Below are 13456 nucleotides of genomic sequence, written 5' to 3'. Positions count from 1 at the left end.
GAACCACTGTCTCCAGAAAGCTGAGCAAAGGTGATACGTATCTTAGTACCTTCAGCGGGCTGCACCTGGAGCAGAGCCTCTGCCCTCTGAGCGTCAGCTGGGTGGAGGAATGTAGCCTCTAACCTTTCAGCTGTGCTCACCAGGAATTAGCCTCTGTAACTCAGAGCTGGAGGGGATAAGAAGAGCTGGTGGCCTGCCTTTCTCAAAGAGATACCACATCCCTTGACTGGAATCTGAGGGAAAAGTTAGCTCCATCTTCTTGGCCACATCTGCCCAGAGTAGAGCTTCCATCTGGCTGGGCTGGGCGGAATGGGGTGGGGGTGAGGAAGGAGCAGGTTGTACTGCAAGTGCCTCTGATCCCTGCTGCTCTTACCAAGGTTTAGTAGATTTTCTTAAACAAGTAATTTTTCATTTGCTGTATATGGTTAGGACAATTCCAGAGACTTTAAATGGTTGGGCTTCTATTTACTGTTTTCACCAGTTATGGGTTTTTGCTGGGGAATAGATCTGTGGGGCTCCTCACACTGTCATTCCAAGAGTAAAACTCCAAAAAACTTCCCTTTAAACGTCCAAGACTTGGAGGTTGCTTATTATCACAGTAGAACCTAGCTTAGCATGACCAAAGCAATGTCTAATATTAGAGCAGAATTGAAGTAAACTCAAGGGAAAAAAAAAAATAAAACTAATTTGCTAACTCTTTCTCTGATAAGTTCTTGTCCCTTAAAGCTGAATAGCCTTCACTAGTCAGATTTCAGAATAATGTTTCTCCTATTTTTCCTTTGTTCTTTCTGTTGCCTCGACTAATTGATATAATGGGCATTTGCACACTGCATCCCTCTAGTGAGAAATCCCAAGTTATTTCAGGCTACTTACAACGTTTAGAACACAGTATCCATGCAAAGATGGCAATGTGACCATCATGAGTCAGGGATACTATCTATGTTCTACACCGCAGTTTTCTCAGGTCCTAAAACACTACCTGGCTTGCCTGATACTTGTTAGCTGCTCTCAAAATATAGTTTTTGAATGAATGGTAACTTGCTCCTGTTCCTTTGTCATACTGGCCATGCTGGGGATGAAAGTGATGAGAGGACAGTTTGTCTTACAGTATTTTTCTGAAAGTATCCTCCCAGAGACTGGTTCAGAATGGGACCCTGCCTGACACCTATGTCCTCAGGGACTCTATGTATCAATAAAATAACCCAAGAGTCTTCTAGCCAAAAGGTCTGGCCTCATTTTCAAAGTAATCTCAGGAAACAAGAGGTATATTCTGGTATCTGTAACTGATACCATAGAACAGACTGTGGTCCCTTCAGTTTTGTAAATGAAAAGCAGTGTGAGGAAGTTCACCCCCAGAAAGATGCTGTTGAAAAGAAGGCAAATGATTCTGAATAATCAGCCCACAGATAGGCCACAGGGAGACCTAAATGCCTAGCAATTCCCTGGAAAATCACAGAGGATAGAGGCTTGTCCTCTTATTTAGAACTGAAAGAATCAGGTTTCTTCCCAAAGCAGTCAGAGCCCTGCCTTAAGAGGAACTGGTTCAGAAGCCCTAGAAAATTCCTGAAATAATAAGGATTAAAAGGTAGCCATTGAACCACCACAACAAGCCTCCCTGGGAATTAACTGTGTTCTAGACCTAAGGACTGGGTCGTGTCTCTTACGTGGGATCCTGGCGCTAACGTGCACCTCTTTGTGAGCCTCACGCCAGCCTTGCCCGCAGACTCTGCCTGGCCCCCTGCCCACTCACCCACACTGTCAGTTGAGTGCAGTCAGGAACCTCACCTCATCCAGATCTCTCATTTTCTGATCCTCCCTCTCAGCTAAGACTTACCCACCCCTGTCCTTTCTTGACTTCACTCTGCTTTACACAGAGTAATTAATTCATTGGTTAATTGGTGGGGTCAATTAATTCATCAATCTCCTGTGTGAGTCCCTGTTGGGATTTTGCGACTCTGTGTCTTTAACCTTTTTGGAAAGTAGCCACATCTCAGATTTACCCTCATTTCTTCCCAGGTAATAAAAAAAAAGGCAACCCAGAAAGAAATGGGTTAAAAAAAAAGAACAGCTCTCAGTTTCTGCCCTCTTGGTATCACCTTTGAGACCCCTGGCCCAGTACAGCTTGTGCTAAGTTTCAAAGAAGAGGCAGATAACTCTGAAGATTTTATTTCACAGGGGACAAAAGATAAAAGTCTCTGTCAAGTTGTCATTAGATGCTTAATGCTATTCATGGTGGGGTGCTGGAGGCGCCCCTCCTTCTCTGTAGACCTCTAGCAGATTAAGTTTCAGAGCTTTAATTTGAGGAAGGATTTACAGCTGTGAAGAGGTATAATATCATTTTGATTTGGGTTGTACTAGGCTGGGGAAGCCAGATTACATTTGTATGAAACCGTATTAGAAGATATGACTGAAACCACCAAAATCAAATAACGGGAAACATTTCCAGAGAGCCTAAAAATAGGGGCCTGTCTTTCCAACGCCTGTGCATTGTTTCACAAACTATGATTCTGATTTACCCCAAGAGGATTCAAGCAGAAACACAGAAGGCAGATGGCAAAAATGCCTGTGCTTGTCAGACCTGTCCATTCATCAGTCTGTCATCAACCTAATCCAGAGGCAGGTTCCTTGGGTAAAGAAACAAAAATTAACTAACCCTTAGAGAAGTGGGGAAGTTAGCAGGGAAGGAAAAACCTCATGAAAAATCTGCTGCTTTCATCTCCTGGGGCACTGTCTAATTCAGAGTGTCAGAAAAATCCATCAAATAGTCTCCAAAGTTTCTCTGGGCCTCAGTCCATCCACCTCCACCATATGCCACCATGTGTGTGTCACACAGCATCCCCCAGATACTGACTTAATCAGAGACTGTTCTTTCCTCCAGAGCAATCTTAAAACTGTTTTAAAACCCGACTCTCCTCATTTGCGCAGCAAACAATAACTCTCTTTGGGTACTGCAAAAACCCAGTTTCCTACAAGATACAACAGGGAAAAGAGTCAGCTATTGCTTGTTGTAACTGTTTGTCCTCCACAGCTACACAGACTGGACAGATGACCAGCGTCTTCTACTACGATTTAGAGATGGATACATGGAACACCATGGGTAGGACTCCTAAATTTGAACTGACTGTGCCGAAGTCTCTGGCACGTTAAGGTGAAGCATCTAATTTCAAATGGAATGTGTTGTGTATGATCGGGAGAGTCTGGGGACGCAGGGCTGCTTTTTATCATCACAAGAGAACTGTTAACTTCCAAAACTGGGGGAAAATCATGAAGACAGCCACAAGCATCTCTCAGGGGTTACCTAATTTTTAAACTGTTAGTTCCTCTAAGAATGGTTATAGTAGTCAAGGAGAGAATGATGTATGAGGATGATTTTTCTGATTTGTGCCAGGAGTTCCAATCTCTCAATTACCACCGGGGATGGAAGGACCAGGTTATCCACAGGAAACACTCTCAGCACATGATTTTTACACTTGCACATCTCTTCAGATAAAATATAACTGTCTTAGCTCCAAAATTAAAGTTAAAATGGGCCCATTACCGGAGGGCTCAAAGTCTTTTGCTTTTGTAGTCACAGACAACCTGATTAATCTGAGTACAGAAGAGGTGCTGGAGGAAGGTGCCTCTTCTTCAAATGCAGGGCGAAAACATGATTTCTACCACCATGATAAAGTGGTGACAGACACAAAATAAAATTCAGGTCCTGGTTTCCAGGTCTGGTTTACCAACAAACCTAATCAGATAAAAATGCATCCCACATCTCTCAGATTGCTCAAAAGAACTCTGTGGAGATAGTTTATAATATATTCTACAACCACCTAGTAGCCATAATTTCTCCCTAATTCCCAAAATCATGAAAAGGACACAATCCTAACGTCTTTATCTTATTCTCAATTAATAAACCTTAAAGTGAATGTCTTATTTCTAAAAGTCAGTGTCATCAAGGAAGGAGTTAAAAAACAAAGTTCTCCTTCTTTTAAGAATTGATTTAAAAGATTTCCCACCTTCTCAGACAATATAACAGAGGTTCATTCTAGATCTTGAGAAAACAAACAAAAAAAGCACAGCTTCCTCAGCCTTTGAGCACTAAGCGAGTTATTGATAATGCAGAGCCTTGAAATTTGATACTGAACTCGTTGAGAAGTGGGTGCCTTGTAAGCAAAGGAAAAGGGAGGAAAGAGGGAGCAGGTAAGAAGATGGCGCCATACTGCTGACATTTTACTTCTCTGGGCTTCAGTTTCCTCCTCTAGCAAATGCAAGTGTAGATTAAGACAAGTCTGAAAGAAAAGCCAATCTCTAATTTTAAAAATAAATTAAAAGGCCTTTAACTCATAGGCAGAAAATTTTGCTCAAAATATCCTCAGTTTATTAGCCTGCGCCAAGAAGGCAGTGTGTATGGTGGTTAGAAACATGCGGTACGAGTAACATCACCTGATTCCACATCCTGACTGTACCACTTACTAGCTGTGGAATCTTGGGCAAATTTCTTAACCTCACTGGGTCTCCATTTTTCTACCTATAAAAGACAAATAATAAAAGCTTCTACATTGCAGGACTAAAGGATTAAAGGATTAAATCAAACGATACATGTAAAGCTGTTAGCACAATGCTTAGACCCTCAGAAAACACACAATAGACATTTATTAGTCTATTATTAATAATAATAATAGTTATTGTTATTAGAAATACAATTAGGGACTTCCCTGGTGGCGCAGTAGTTTAGAATCCGCCTGCTAATGCAGGGGACACGGGTTCAAGCCCTGGTCCGGGAAGATCCCACATGCTGCGGAGCAACGAAGCCCGTGTGCCACAACTACTGAGCCTGTGCTCTGGAGCCTGCAAGCCACAACTACTGAGCCCACATGCCACAACTACTGAAGCCCGCACACCTAGAGCCCGTGCTCCGCAACAAGAGAAGCCACTGCAATGAGAAGCCCGTGCACCACGACGAAGAGTAGCCCCCCCTCGACGCAACTAGAGAAAGCCCGTGTGCAGCAACGAAGACTCAACGCAGCCAAAATGAAATAAAAAATAAAGAAATACAATTAATAATAATTCTATTTAAATATAATAAAGGCGATATTTACACACTTGGAACATTCCTTACCTGAGAATCTATAAAATCAAGGATCAAAACAGTTAAGAAAAAATGGCATGATGCGATGTCCTTTAGATTAACAAAAAGTGCCAAATAAAGCAATCCAAAATCTTTCGAGCTGTTCTGCAGTGACTGTGTCTGCCGTCACTTGGTAAAGGGAAATGTATACCCCCCGCATTCTGGAGAGCTGTTTGGAAATGCTAGCTGACCCCTGACAAACCTGCAGCCTCCCCAGGAACAAAGTTAGGCAGCTTAATCTGAGTAAGCGAGGAGAAAGCATGAGCCCACACCCAGGCGCTGCCCCATTTCCATCTGTGAGATTTAAACACGAGACACAATTCGCCTCTGCAGACACCAAGCCCAGCTGCCAGGGAAAGGTTTCAGACCCACAGCGGTGCCCCAACGATTTCCAGTTCAGTGGAAAGCTGGGGAACGCACAGTCTCACAGCACGTGATTCCTCATATTTCATCAGTTTCCAGCCTTTAAACAATTTTAACCTTCCTTCCGAGTGGACGCAGAGACAGCTATGCTTTAAGTGGAAATCACCAGAATGAGAAGCATAAGCCAGCTTCATGTTCCCAGGTGGGCATCCAATTAGCACTGTGACCTTGGCCAACTCCTGACTTCTATGAGCTTCACTTTCCTCATCTATAAAATGGGCAAAAGCTGGGGAAATGTGCACATTCCACACCAATGCCTAGATACTGTTGTTAATTTTAAGGCTCCATTTATTTTCTGTCCTGAAGTGAAACAGGCTGACAATCTACTCTCACATCCCTCTCTAATTATAAAAAAAAGGAAAAAGGAAAAAAAGAAAATTTGCTGCCACATAAATTGGCTTGGGGCACAGTGACAAGCCACATTGTCAGAACAGTTGGTGTCCCACAGTTTATTCCTTAATAACTTCTACTGTAATATTTCTGGGGCACATCAAAGGACAATAACAGCCCAATGTTGGTAATCCCTCTCACATATAAAAACTTTCATTATGGAGTGTTAAAGGCATCACTCTGTCTGAGAAACGGAAATCAATAGGAGTTGGCCTTTTTTTTTTTCTCCTTCCTTACCCAGGGAAATGGCGTTTTCTCCCCAGTGATGCCACACTATTTGGCCAGAGTTTCCTCTGATGGCTGGAGATAAGCAACAAGAGGAAAAAAACCACTGTGTTAAATAACAAAGGGAGAAAGAATTTCAGGAGAACATGTCCCTATGCCAGACACCCAGAAACGAGTCCATTCTAATTAGCTGTAAATGCTGCTTGTAAACTTTGGCTTTAATGTGTGTTTAAAAATCACTGGGATTCATTTTGACTTGGTCACTTTTATGCTCCCATACGTAAAAGATTTTTATTTAAAAAAATGTTTTTAACAAGTACCCTAACAACAGGATATTTTGGAGGTACTGCAGCAGACCTGAGTAACTAGAACAAACTAAAAGTGTAGTCAGCAGCCATTAACTTTTTTTTCTATTATCTATAATGCAATTATTGGAGTCAGAAATATAACATTCCCTACAGATTTTTTAAAAATTCAGCTTAACTATAGGTTTCATTTCCTTTAAAGGATCATTCTAGATTCTTTAAAAAGCCAGAAACAGCACGTACTTTCCCTTTATTATGAACATATAAAGGTCAGAGGCTATTCATAGCAGGTCCCTAGTAAAGGTCATCAACAAACCACATCTTGCCAAAGCTGGTGGCCAATTTCTGGGCTCTCTTCACTTAACCACTTAGCAGTATTTGACAGCAGCCTGCCCCCTCCTTCTTGAATCATCTCTTTTTTTTAAACACACAAACCACACAACCATACTACTCTATCCCTCCACAACTACCTTGCTCTATTTATCAAAATTTGAACCCATCGCATTTATGTTTGTGCATGTTTGTTATCTGACTTCATCCCTGTGCCTAAGAAAGAAGTTCCTAATATATCACGGACGCTCCATAAATATTTGGTGTCTGACTGACTCTTAGTTTTTCCTTGTGACAGATAAAGAGACTAAAGCTCAGAGGAGTGAAGTGACTTGCCTAAGACTGCATAGTAAGTCTTAGGCTAAGCCAAGATTTGAACCCAAGACCATCTAACACTGAGCCCGTACTCATGACCATTATACCACAGAAAAGAAGCCACAGAGTAAATGTCCAAGAGCAGGGCTGGTAAACTTTATCGTAAAGGAACAGACAGCAAACATTGTTGGCTTTGTGTTTTGGTCCTAGAACCCCATGCAGATTCAATTAAGATTTGTAGAATGAATGACTTTTACCACTGTCCTTATTGCGCTGCACCCCGCAGGCCTACAAGTCCTGTGCTTGCCCAGCTTTAAGACAAAAGGAAGAGCCTGGAGTCAGCAACCGAGACATCAATCGTTTAATGGATGGGGGAGCTTACACATCTGAAACAAGGTCCTGGAGCGACACCCCGACCGGTGGTCAGTGGGCGGGACATGGTGGCAGTCTTTGCTGCCAGGTTGGCGGGGAGGAGACTGCCAGTTGGGGAACTGAAGTCAGGCTGGCTCATCGGTTACTAGGGAAATTAGCAGAGGGGCACACCCCTCACTGTCCCTTTGATAAGTACAATCACCAGCTGGGGCCTGGGGCAAATACATAGGGAGGTCAGTCATGTGAGTAGGGTATAGGTGAAGCAGGCACTGGTCAAGCCGGGGATATACAGAGAGTAAGAGAACAGCCACCTTGAGTGACCTGACCATACAATCCTCTAGACAGCAAGCTCACTGAGGTAAAGAGCAGACATAGACATCTCCTAAAATAAAATAGTCCATTTCCCACAAAAATAGCTAAAATAAAAAATAGCTAAAATAGTCCATTTCCCACAATAGGGATTTGGATTGATTCCTGTGGATTGGTACACTTCCCAATAGGAGGCTGAAGTCTGGGCAATTCCCATTCGGTCGGAAAAAAAGTAAAGAAGGATCAGGAATGGCAAGAAGTTGAAAGATCTGTTATTCCCTTTCCAATTAAGAGGCTTTCTCCATGTAGAGAAAGTAAGCATCACCCGAAGTGTGAGAGAGGAAAATAACTGCTCTCACCTTGCTGGCTTCCTACACACCTGCCCTGCTGAGACTGTCTTTTGCCGACTGCACAAAGAGCCAAAAAAGTGACTCCTTCACAGCATGAGGATACTTTTAGCTGCAGGACAAGAGGAAGTTTTCTCTTGGCCTTTTATACAGTCATTCACAGAAAGGGACATCCTGTGACCTCATTTTCACTCTGAAGTAAGAGAGAGCCAAGTGGCTTCCTGCCTCTGGGTCCTGCAGAAACTCCTCCTTTGATGGCACCTTTCCACTCCTCTGACACCAAGTCCTCAGCAAGGGCACTTTTCCAATTTCAGGAGGGGTGAGTTTCCTTGGGGACCAGCTGCTCACTAGGAACACCGGGCAGCACCAGAGGGAAATAGCAGAAAGAAGAGAGAAGCCCCAGTTTCAATCCTGTAATTCACTGCAAAGAACCATCCTTTATTAAAAGTAATTCTCTTCCAGGGAAAGGTGCTTAGGACAAAAATGCAGTGACTTCGATATGAATGGGATGCTTAGATAGAAGACATTTCAATATGGCCGTTTGGAAAACACCATTCTGAAGCAGTGATTTTGATGCTGGTATGCAACTACTTGAAATTTTAGCCCTTAACGTAGACAAATACCTAAGTGAACAATTTTGGATCCATAATAATAATTTATATTTGCCACTGTACTTGTCTTTTGTCTTTCTCCTTGAAGACGTGACAACAGCTGTCTTGATTACCACTGCATCCCCAGTGCCCAGTATAGTACCTCACACGTAATTATTTATTAAAAAACTAAATGACTGGGCTTCCCTGGTGGCGCAGTGGTTAAGAATCTGCCTGCTAAGGCAGGGGACATGGGTTCGAACCCTGATCTGGGAGGATCCCACATGCTGCGGAGCAACTAGGCCCGTGAGCCACAACTACTGAGCCTGTGCGTCTGGAGCCTGTGCTCCACAACAAGAGAGGGAGCGATAGTGAGAGGCCCGCGCACCGCGATGAAGAGTGGCCCCCGCTTGCCACAACTAGAGAAAGCCCTCGCACAGAAACGAAGACCCAACACAGCAAAAATAAATAAATTAATTAATAAACTCCTACCCCCAACATTAAAAAAAAAAAAACTAAATGACTACTACTACCGCTATGATGACTTCTACTACTAGCACCATTACCACTTCTGCCTATGACCAGTGCTTACACACAGTGGGTACATAATAATTTGTTGAAAAAAATGAACTGCTACCACCACTACTACCATTATTGCTATATAACAACTAGTACTACCACCACCACCACACCATTACTCCTGTTCGCTCTCTGTTAAAAAGCCATTGGGGCAAGCATTATGCCTGTATTATTTCAATCACCATCCCCATTTTATAGATAAGAACACAGGCACAGAGAAGTTAAGTATCCTAAGACAAACATGAAACAGGTGGTAGAACTAAAATAATGCAGTTATTATTACTCTTGGTCAAATAAAATGGGAGAAATGAGGAATAGACTGAGGATTAAGGAGCCTCTACTTTGGTCTCTTAAGCACTTCCTTTCTTTTGAAAGGAACCAAGGATCCTTGAAGAAATGGCTAATTCCAGATCTAGGGCAGGACATGGACACAGTGAGCCAGGGAAGTTTTTCATAGGAAGCTATCAAAGACTACTAGAGTCATATCAAAATGACTTAAAGCCAACTTGAAAGGGGCTCCTACTGACCAAAGATGAATCCATTTCAATATCAAAAAAAACAATGAATATGATAAAATGAAATAGATTAACTGATTAAAAACCATGAGTGCCACAATGGTATTTTTTAAATTGTTGGTTACCTTTGGAAGTTGTTAGGGTAGCAACTCATAACTGAGAAAATATATAAAAGGAGGGGAAAAATTTAAGCATTTACTCTTAAATGGACTGCACTTCAAGCTAACCAAACAGGAATTAAAAGTTCTTCTTTATGGAGCATTCACAACTAATAAGAGCAGGAGGAATGAAAGAATTAGAAACTCCCCACTTTGCATCTTCTAATGAAATAATGGAACTAGGCAACCACTGGCTAAACACTAAAACACTGGCTTAAAGCTTGATGGGGGAACTTGATATTGAAGGGATCAGACTGAGAACACCGGAATCTATGAATCAATCCTAACATAACTAAAAGTGGGATAACCAGACATTACATCAGTGGTTCTCAAACTCTGTGGAACATTTGAATGACCTGGGGATGGTGGAGAGAGCTTTCAAAAATCTCAATGTTCAGTTTACGTCCCGTCCCACCAATTAAATCGGGCATCAGTAGTTTTGGGTTTTTTTAATCTTTTTAAAGATTTCCCAGGTGATTCCAATGTAAATGAAAGTTTGGGAACCATTGCATTTTGTGGCTCAGGATGTGATGCAGAAGGAGATACACAATGGCCTCATGATATGCTATTACCTAACAATGTCTAAATCTAACTAAATATTTGTTAGAAATATGAGGAATAGAGAAACATGTTAAACAATGACACTATAAGGAAAGAATTAGAAATCCAAAGCGTGAGATATTCCATGGGGGAAAAATGACCCATTTTTCAACAAACAAATGGCATCTTTAAAAATGGGGGTATGTGTGACCTGGTTGGGGGGTGGGGGAGGAGGGAAGAGGGCCTTTCTTAAAATATACCTTGAAGAGCTGTGCTTCTGGCTATAAAGGAGTAACTTGTAGGAGATTAATCCACCCATAAAAAACAATTATAATGTTGCATTAAAAAAAAATGAGATTAGCTATTTGAAAGCGTTGCAGAACCACCAAGGTAGCCAGGATTCAAGCAGCCTATATTCTGCAGAAAAAGAAAGCCCTTTGACACGAGCCCTATTGTTTGGGCAGCTTTTTGTCCTAAGGGTGTTAGTAATTTGCCTTGCAGGAGAGTAGACCAGGTAGAAAATAGCAACCTATAGCTTGCAACAGTTTCTCTGAGTTGAAGAGACAAAAGCCGAAGTTAAGGGCTTCAGAAGCAGCAGCTAGGACTTAAGGGGCTCAGATTTCTGGTAAAGGGAGACCATAGAGGAGTAAGTCCACCATTCCCAATGCAATTTCCCTTCAAGACATTTGCTACACATGTGTGGAGTAAGAGGCCAAGCAACCCAGCAAAAATCAATTGCAAATAGACTAAAAATCCAAGGAGGAATTTTCGTAGTTTAACAGTGTTGGGGTGACAAAAATTGGAAGTTAGGACCTGCTAAGGACAAAAGGCCATGGTAAACACCACAGAAGATCAGGTGAGAAACCGTAAGGGCCAGAGTTGTTAGGACAAAAGGGAAACAGACCAGGCACAGCTTTGGGGAAAAAAATCTTCAATTCTTGATTAGATCAACATGACTTGCTCAGTATCCACCTGCCAGATAGTAACATCTCTCTGGAAGAAGAAAACAAATTCCACATGAAAGGAAACACTTCTTTTCAGTATAGAGGTAGTTATTTGGGCAGAAGAAAAAGCTCCCAGATGAATGCACGGAATGCAGGATGGAATGAAGAGTAAAATGTGTGGTAAAATCTAAATAAATATTGATTGTTTAACAAAAATGTCTTGGCAAGGGGTTGAATTACTTGGCAACAGTAATACAGAAGACAGAATCATAGTGGCAAATGACTGTATTATAAGTTTCCTGCATCTGAAATAAATACTTAAAAGACTGTCAAAAGGTTATCTTTTGGTGGTCAAAAAATATAAACTTCCACTTACAAAGTAAGTCATGGAGATGTACAAGCATGGTGACAATAGTTAATAATACTGTATTGTATAGGTGAAAGTTGCTAAGAGAGTAGATCTGAAAAGTTCTCACCACAAGAAAAATATTTATAACCATGTGTGGCAATAGATGTTGACTAGACTTACTGTGGTGATCATTTTGCAATATATACAAATATCAAATCATTAAGTTGTACATCTGAAACTAATTTAATGTTATAAATCAATTATATCTCCATTAAAAAAGATTTAAGACTGGATTAATAAAACAAAAAATATGAAACAAACATTAAATAAAGATTACACAGAAAGAAGTAAAACTGTATTTACAGATGGCATGATCATGTATGTAGAAAAGCTTTAAAATCTACAAAAAGGACCAGAACTAACAAACGAATTCGGAAAGTCAAATGATACAAGGTCAAAACTCATTACTATTTCTAACACCAGCAATGAACAACTGGGAAATAAAACTGAAAGTACAATTCCATTTATTATGCCATCCCAAAACATGAAGTACATGCAAAACCTTTGTACGGAAACCTATAAAACACTGTAGAAAGAAACTAAATAGCTCAATAAATGGAAAGATATAGCATATTCATGGATTGAAGGATTCAATATTGTCAAAATGGGATTTCTCTCAAACATCAATCTAAAGTTTCAATGCAATCCCAATCAAAATCCCAGCAGGACTTTTTGTAGAAATTGACACACTGATTCTAAAATTTATATAATATGAAACGCAAATTAACTAAAAGAGCCAAGGCAATTTTAATAAAGAAGTACAGAGTTGGAGAACTCACACTACTTGATTTTAAGACTGACTATAAAGCCACACTAATCAAAACAGTGTGTTATTAAGGAAAGGATACATAAATGAATCAAGAGAACAGATCGGGAGTCCAAAAATAGACTCCCACATAAATGGTCAATTTATTTTTGACAAAGATGCCAAGGTAATTCAATGAGGGAGTAGAGTATCTTTTTGATAATAGGGCTAAAATAACTGGATACCATACTGGGAGGGTAGGGGAAGTGGCAGAATGCTGACCCTTACTTTATACCATACATAAATATTCCATCAAAATAGATCACAGACCAAACTTTCAGAAGAAATCATAGGAAAAAAATCTTTGCAACCTTGGAGTACACCAAGATTTCTTAAAAAGGAACTAAAAGCATAGTCATAATTAAAAACTGCTTTTCATAAGCCACTGACATATAAGAGAACATCTGCAACATACATATCTGACAAAGGACTTGTATGCAGAATACATAAAGAACTACAATTCAGAGGGAAAAAAAGAGGCAAAGATTTGAAGATTCTTCGCAAAAGAGGTTATACAGATGGCAAATAAGTACATGTAAACCTTGACAATATCATTAGTTATCAGGAGATACAAATTAAAACTGCAGTGTGATAATAGTACAATTAAAATTTAATTCCCAAAGGTTGGCAAGGATGTAAAACGATTGGAATGCTCATAAATTGATGGTGTGAATGTAAAATGGCACAACCACTTTGGAGAACAGTTATATTGTTTCTTTAAAATTTTATACATACATAATGTACAACTCAGACACTTCACTCTCAGGCATTTATTTATCTAAGAGAA

At 40.7% G+C, this 13456-nt stretch overlaps 1 protein-coding gene across 5 annotated transcripts in view; it reads right to left on the bottom strand.

Moving 5' to 3' along the window:
• The window catches only part of FHIT (fragile histidine triad diadenosine triphosphatase), a 1483533-nt gene that overhangs the window by 897326 nt on the left and 572751 nt on the right, over nucleotides 1-13456 (bottom strand). The gene's annotated exons all lie outside the window — the stretch shown is intronic.

Source organism: Phocoena sinus, chromosome 11 (assembly GCF_008692025.1).
Source record: "Phocoena sinus isolate mPhoSin1 chromosome 11, mPhoSin1.pri, whole genome shotgun sequence".
NCBI classification, from domain to species: Eukaryota; Metazoa; Chordata; class Mammalia; order Artiodactyla; family Phocoenidae; genus Phocoena; species Phocoena sinus.
The sequence above is the reverse complement of the archived record's forward strand: the minus strand, read 5'-3'. Positions and strand labels throughout refer to the sequence as shown.